The 8,544-nt window shown below is 36.3% G+C and overlaps 1 pseudogene; it reads left to right on the top strand.

Moving 5' to 3' along the window:
* The first annotated feature begins 246 nt into the window (after window positions 1–246).
* LOC135211423 (uncharacterized) lies at window positions 247–7,743 on the top strand (annotated as a pseudogene).
* The last annotated feature ends 801 nt before the right edge of the window (window positions 7,744–8,544 follow it).

Below are 8,544 nucleotides of genomic sequence, written 5' to 3'. Positions count from 1 at the left end.
ATCGCCTAGATGAGGACAGTGAAAAGTGACCTTTAATCCCAAGGTGTGCCTCATCCCATCCTTCCATCCCTAAACTAGTGACCTCTGATACACTGGTTAAACTTTACCTCGCCCTTCGCCATTTCTCCCCCAATATCTTTCCTCCCTACCCTCTCTACCTGCCAAATCTATACCTTTCACACCTTCATTCTCTCTTAATTTGACAACCATCCTCACGTGAAGGATGACGTGCTGCCCTCTACCACCATGGGGGAGCCCTCAAAAGATATGTCAAAACAACTGAACCAGTTTCACGGAATTTCGGACGAAAGTACGGATGACCAGGAAATCGGGAATGATGATAATTTTAAAGAATATGAATCCAAGACACAGAGGAAAAAAATGAGAAGAAAGCAGAAGGATAACATTGCTGAGAAAATTAACGAGATTAGAAATGGTGAAATTGTGATAAATAACTATATTAAAGAGAATAGTGAAAATGGGAATGATTCAATTAATAATACAAATAACGATTCCATAGCAAATGTTGACAACTTAACATCATTGGAGTCAACTCTACTCTACTTCCCACGAGGTTACACTGGAAATGGAAAAGATAAAGAAAATGATATCTGAAGTGTATAATAAGGGGCACTCAATTAAAGCTTGCCCAGGGAAAAAGGGCCTAATAGTGCTAGTAAGTGCAAAAAAAACTTTACAAATGCTAACAACAATAGGACATAAGGGAGTAGTGTTATATCAACCTGAACGGAAAGAAAGACAAAAAAAAAGTTATCATACAAGATGTTAATCCAAGTTATATGACACTGGAATGAGTGGACTTGCATGGAATAAATGGAGTAGAACAAATAGTGAAATAATAGGGTGGTGGAAGAGAGACATCCCAGACCATCTGATAATTCCAATCTATCCCCATCCCCTTAGTATCAGAATTTGTGCCCAAAACCATGAGTCAGCCACATGCCGAGCTCTTATCAATGCTGGGAATGAAATCACACCTTTATGTTGCAATTGTGGAGGCAGTCACAATGCAAACTCTAGCCAATCCACTAAGCACCCTAAAGTGGCTCGAGCCTCTGAAACCCATAGTGCAGCAACTGGCAGGGAAGAACAGGGAGGCATCTCAGGGCCTCCAGTAGGACATGCTCTTCCCAGTAATGGGAGTCGAATGTGTAAGGAAAATTTCCCACCCCTGCCTAGGGCATGGACTACTACAGAAGCTACAACACCCAGACCATGAACAGAGGTTAGTACTTTGATGGTATTAAATAATAGGCTCAATGACTATATTGAGGCAGGCAGAAGAGAAAATGAAAGCCTCAGAACACCTTTACAAATCTTAAGTGAACAGCTGGTAGAACAGAGTAAAATACTAGATAAACTGGTCTCAGAAAAGGAAAAGGCACCATTAAAGAACCCACAAACAGATGAAGACAAACAGGAGATTAAGCAACTGACAGAAGGGAACAAAAAACTAAGAGAGGAGAATAATAAGCTACAACTGGAAATTAACAAGCTAGAGTGGAAGATTTCATCACTCAGGGACAAACCAGCAAAATAATTATCTGTATATTGTGCAGTAACTAAATTGTAGTATACATTTTATTTTTCAGTTACCTGTTAGCATCATTGAAATTGTTATGGGTCTATTTTTTTTTATAACGTTTATTTAGAATTTTATATGTTGACTCATCTAAATGTACTCACTCAGTTAAATATCTATACTAGCATATTGAGCATAAACTACATTGTAGTACATCCTATTTTGGAGCTTCGTGTTAACATCATTAAATCTGTTGTATATCTAATTGTTCTTATAATATTTATATAAAATCTGATGTGTTGACCTCATCTGAATGTCATTCATACTATCAAGTAATTATTTCAAATTTTAACGTGTTATAAAGTAAAACATTGCTCATTATTTACTCCATAGTATACCACGTTACTCCGTAGCAATTGTGTACCTCAACAGAAACCTGATAAAATATGTATCTTGTATAGCAGACATTCAAATCATTATTTTTTATATTGGAAAATATATATAAAATTTATATAATACTTAAGATTAATCATACAGTGCAATCACTTAATGGGTAATTCCTATTCAACATATTGTAATTTCCCAATATAGCTATCTATAAGTATTTAAATTTTGTAATACTACCTGAGTACCATATCAGCCTTGATGAATGACGTTTGTCTAGTAATCAATAGGGTGGAAAAGGTATTTATAATACCACAGCCTGTAAGTATTTAAACCTTGTAATACTACCCGAGTACCATATCAGCCCTGATGAATAACGTTTGTCTAGTAATCAATAGGGTGGAAAAGGTATGTAGGCTGCCATTCATTCAAGAGGGTTTTCCCCTACACGCATACCGCGTCCGGGTTGCCTGTTGTGCTGTGCTTTGTAAGTTTTTTTTGCACAATAAATTGTTTTCTCTCTGGATATTTGTGTTCCGGAAATTGTTGGCCGCTTGCACAATTGTGTTTGTAAAATTTTGCCAGAGATAGGAAACTTGGTTAAGTTTCTAGTGGCCTGTGCCGTAGTGAATATGGGGAAGTCTTTGCTTAGACACTTTGAATTTGGTGTTTTGTTGTAATGAGTTATGGCACATTGGTGATATTTTTTCTAGAATTTCTTGAGTAATTTATTTACTAGCCGAGCTTTTGCCCTTCTCAGCAGTTATGCTAAACAGAGAGTTTATAGTTTTTTCTATAACATTGGGTTATTTTCCTGGAGAATTGGAGATATAATTGGAGATATAATATTTTTTGGAGACTTGTTTTTATTCCACATGGGGTTATTAATGAAATGGAAGGAAATATTTTTATCACCAGAGTGGTATTATGAGTCCCTATGGAGATATCACATTTTTTTATATTCACCAGTGGGTTATTTTTGGTGGCATATAATTGTGGAATTGCTGTTTACCGTAGTTTGTTTTTTATAATTGGGCAGTATCATGGGAGAGTTATGTCTTTGAGACATTTTTTGGGCAACATTGGAGATAATTTTGTGAAATGTGAATGTGTGGTGTCAGTATAGAATTTTTTTTTTGAGAATCATGGCTTTTCTGAAGTTGCAAGTCTGACTAGACATTTCTATACTGCAGTTCGAGCACCTGACGTGTTCACAGGAGGATTTTTGCTGATAATTCCGTGGTTGAGTTCAGTTGATGACTCTTTTCCTCTAGTGTTGATTACTCAGAGTTTTGCACTATTCTGAGAGATGTATCTGTGTAAGGGGGTTGTTTCCGGTCGTTTCCAATCAATGAAATTGTTGCGATAGCAAATTCCGTAACGATACATATTGCATTCATGAGGGAGACGCTGCAAAGGTAATTATTTTTGACTACCATACTTACTTGGATCCAGAAGATGTGTTAGTTGACGAGCTATTCATATGGGCAAAGCGTAGAAAAGTTAAAGTTAATAGTGAGTATGCCCTTAAACTACAATTAATTGCTCTTATTAAGGGTCCTCTAATAGAGAGTATTTATCGAGCCCAGGATATAAACGTGTTGCTGTGTACACTGACAACCCCGTCATGTGTTATAAGTGTTGCAAGTGGGGTCATATGGCCTGGAAGTGCATAAATGAGCATCGCTGTCGATTTTGTGGTAAATCCCACGAGTCGAGGGTGTGTGGTGACAAATCAAGGAAAAGGAAATAATCGAACCAAAATGCTGTAATTGTTGGCCCAAAAGTGATTGTTCGCTTAAGACAAATAATGAAATGATAGTTCTGCTTTTATTCATACTAAGGTTCCAGTGGTTAGTGAGAATTTCTGGGAAAATCGTGTGGAACAGCAAAACCAAAGCTTGGTCAAGAATAAATCTCGTGAGGAAACCCAAGTTCATTACAATAACTTTATCTCAGAATTTCGCAGAGAGATTGAAGAACTTAAACAGGCCGTGTTAGGTATTAAGAATACTATGAATAGTATATATTTGCAAAATAAGAAGGTTGCTCTTAATGAAAGGGTGACTCAAAATATTGAGATTGCAGAGGCATATGATAATGGTGCTGGTGAAAGCTCAGTTGCATGCAAGGCTGGCTTGTAGGCTAATAAGTCTGAGTATGTGAAAAATGTGGGCGGAGATTTTACCCACATTCTTGATTCGATAACCGAATATATGGAAAGTCCAACCAATGAGTTGAAAATGAATATTCTTCATTCTGCAAGTAAGTTAAGAAAGAGTATTACTCAAAATGGCACATAAACTCCATATTATATCCTGGAATATAAATAGTTTAAGAAAACGAATTACTGATTTGCATGCATGTACTCAGTCTACAAATGTAGATTTAATAGCTTTGCACGAAGTAGGTAGAAACGTTTCCTCACTACAAATTAACGGTTACAATCATTTTGAATTACAAACTGATGAATCCACGAATTGCAGAGGTTTAACAATTTACATAAGAAATACTATTCCAGCATCATACTGCTATGCTAGTAAAGTCAATGGTACTGAGTGTTTGGCTATTAAAGTAACACTTCAAGATGCAGAAATATATATTGTTAATGTTTATGTACATGCAGATTCTTTGGCTATTGAGGATCTACCTGATGTCATTTATTCTGATGAGTGTGTATTACTCAGTGATTTAAATGCTAGACATATTAATCTTGGTAGTTGTTCCCGAAATCACAATGGAATTATTTTAGATAGATTTTTAGATTCGGTTGAAAATTCGTCTGTACTTGATAATAGTGAAGCAACACATGGTAGAGGAGGCAGGCTTGATTATGCTATCCTTTTCAATATGCCTGGAGTACAGACAGACTTCTCTGTTGTAACCACTTTATCAATTGATCACTTTGCTCTTAGAATTAGTTCATATTTAGAAAAGATTCCACTTATTAACAATAGAAAACGATATGTATTACACGATAGGCAGAAAGATGATTTCATAGAGAAAGTAATTGGTACAAAGAGTATAAACTGTTAGGTATTGAGAGTGAAAATGTTTACCTTCATGACTTGCTAGCAGTAATAGAATCCATACTTAATAAACCACAGAAAAAAGACTAATTCTGTCAGCAATCATAAACCTAGGTATCATAACGATAAAATAGTGAAATGCTGGAACTAGTTGCTACGAAAATGCCACAGGGAATGGTCTAAACACCATAAAAAACTATGGAACGTATGGTTCTAAATAGGCTATTGTATAAAGTTGACGGGCTCCTTTCTCCGAATCTTTATGTTTTTTTAAAGAACAAGAGTACCTCTGATTGCATATTAAAAAGTCTTAGTACTGCTCATGTCAACTGCAGAATGTTTTTAGATTTAGAGGGAGTCTTTGATAAAGCCAATAAGGATGTGATACTGGAGTGTCTCGTTGAAAAGGGTATAAAAGGCTAGCTACTGACGTGGATTTCACAATATTTGAGTAATAGAACTGCTATGTTCCTAAGTTACGAATCGACTGAAAAGTGTTTTGAACTTAGTACTCCACAAGGGGGTGTGCTCAGCCTTAAGCTTTTTAATATATTAATGGATGAAATTGCAAGTTACGAATTTCATGGAAATTTACAAGTAATCATGTATGCAGATGATATTCTCATACAATGTAAATCAGAGGAGACTTTGAGATTGTATTGGCTGAAATATCAGATCTTTGTATATCTTGGGTCTTGTGGTGAATAATAGTAAAACAAAATATCAATCACGAATTGTAAGTGATCAAGAATTTTGGCTGAAGTTCACAGAAGGAACTATTACATTGCTTGAATTAACTACTATGCATTTCAGGGCCGTGTCCAATTGATTTTCGTTGATAAAATCCTACCAAAACATCGGATATGGGTCACATTTTGGAAATAGGTATTTGAAGCCACAGCCTAATTGGCAAAAATATGCAGTAATGTCTAATGTGAATAATAAAGGCACTTACCAGAGTAAATATAAGAAATTGAAAGGGTAACTTAGCTAAATTTAGACGCACCCAGAGAGAGGCTCGTTGTGACGTGAACTATGACATAAGACGTAATACCCAGTAAACTTTCCATTCACAATAGTAAACACGCCGATAACAGGAGAAGGACAGCAGAGCACTCATACGTCAAAGCCAATCTGTTCTACGTGACTGCTGTCTGGTGCTTCACTTATGGCAGACCTGGCAAATTGTCCTCGTAGCTGCAAGACTGCTTTCGTGCTGCGTGTTTTTGCAGGGGTCATACTTGAATGACGAGTTTGGAAAAAAATTAGATCTAAAAATATTTTGTTTATATTAATGTATTTCTAAATTTCCACAATAAGAATAAGAGATGACAGATTTTTTCTTGACTGCAAACTATCTCACTGACTAGCTTCATCAACTATATTTAACAATTTACCTATGCTACTGATCTCCACATATATATATATATATATATATATATATATATATATATATATATATATATATATATATATACTGTACTTACACACACACACATTTATATATAAAGCTTCATTTATAAATTATGTGTATGTGCATGTATGTACTATATATGTCTAAGTTCATATATGTAAAGCATTTATATATCTCTAAATATTCTACTCATACTCTTCCTTGATGTCGAAGTATGAAAAATAACAATAATGATGATTATATTAATAACAACAATACTGATAATAACTGTGACGAATATTAATGTGATTATTATGACTTATGATATTATCAATTTCTTTGCATGAACGTGTGCATAGAGAAAACAAAGTATAACATATAATGCATTTTTATTCACTGGCTAAATACTGGTCTTTGTCCACACAGGCCCTACGACCGTGTGGCAAATTTCATGGGTATCACGTCGCTTTCTGTGAGGAAGATTGTTCACCGTAACAGATCAGTGATCTCACATGAGTCTGCTGGCGAAGTGTTTCATATACCACAAGTCTTTCATAATTTTACAGTGGGTGCCATTCGTCGGTTTGTTCACGAGATATTTGCTGCAAAGCAAGTATTTACTGTTAGAACCCTGATGACAGATTTGAAGACAGCCACCATAATCCCTGAAACAACCTCCGAGATAGCGGTGTGGCGGCTTCTGCAAGATATGGGATTCAGATATAAGACATCTCAACGAAAGATGTATCTTGCAAAAGAGTCCATTGATGTGGTTTGCCGACGGATCGGGGCTCTCCGGGCTCTGAAGCGCCATCGAGAAGATGGAAGGGAGATAGTATATGTCGATGAGACGTGGTTCACCACCAGAATGAGCCACAACAGAGATTGGGTGCCTGGGTGGACACCGCACGACCTGCTACCAGTGCCATGCATAGCCGACAGGTACCACCTGGCGAGGGAGAGCGCTTCGTGGTGGTAGCAACTGGCACAGCAAATGGATTTATTGAAGGCTCTTTCCTTTGTTATCCTGCAAAGAGTACAAGTGGCGATTACCACGGGGAAATGACAGGCGAGCTGTTCATACACTGGTTAACAACGCAGCTTCTACCATTGCTGCCTGAACCATCAGTGTTGGTGCTCGACAACGCACCTTATCACAGCCAGCTATTAGACGAGTGTCGGTGTCCTACCACGGCCACCAAGAAAGCAAACCTTATTACCTGGCTTCCGAGTCGCCGAATCCCTGCCCCAGACGGTGCCTCAAGACCTGAGCTGTTGCTCATATGTCAATAGAACAGGCCAAAACCACAGTACATCGTGGACAACATAATTCGAGAGTGGGGCCACGAGGTGGTGCGTCTGCCACCTGCCCACCCAGAGCTCAATGCCATTGAGCAAGCATGGGCGTGTATGAAACGTCATGTGCGTTCATCTTTACAGCGATTCACCCGGGCAGACTTGCAGGCAAGACTGGAGGAAGCCAAGCTTTTGGCCACTGAAAGTGTTTTGGGGGTCTGCAGTGAAACGATCTCGAGCCTTTGAGGATGGGTATTGGTCAATGGACAACATTCAAGAGCCTGTTGGACCTATCATTATAAACTTAGACAACGATGACGAGGATATAGAAGACCTATACCTGGATGATGACGATGATGAAAATGAATAAAAATTATTTTGGTTGTGTGTTCTCTATTTTCATATTTTTTTTCCTTTACTCATGTAGAAATATTGATTTCTGTATTTGCAACAAAACTTCTTTACTTATGGTCTGCTCAATGAGCAAGACTCAGATTCGAACAATTTCTGTCTTAATCTTAAACAAACAATATATGCTTTTACATAGTTTTATATCTTAATCTTTGTATAAGTTTATTTCATATTTCAGTTTTAATGCAGTTCAGCAGAATAATTGGATTAATGGATTATAAAATTTATGTTATAGCCCAAGTGCTTAGACTATGAATTATGAGTAATATATTGCACTACAATGTAGTTATACTTAAAGGAAATTATATATATATATATATATATATATATATATGTATATATATATATATATAGATATATATATACATCATATTACATATTTCTCTATATGTATAATATAATATAGATATATATATAGATATTATATATTATAATTTTATATATCTTATATATATCTATATATAATATATTCTTTATATATTATATTA

This window comes from Macrobrachium nipponense, chromosome 4 (genome assembly GCF_015104395.2).
Source record: "Macrobrachium nipponense isolate FS-2020 chromosome 4, ASM1510439v2, whole genome shotgun sequence".
NCBI classification, from domain to species: Eukaryota; Metazoa; Arthropoda; class Malacostraca; order Decapoda; family Palaemonidae; genus Macrobrachium; species Macrobrachium nipponense.
This window is presented reverse-complemented; position numbering and strand designations above follow the sequence as displayed.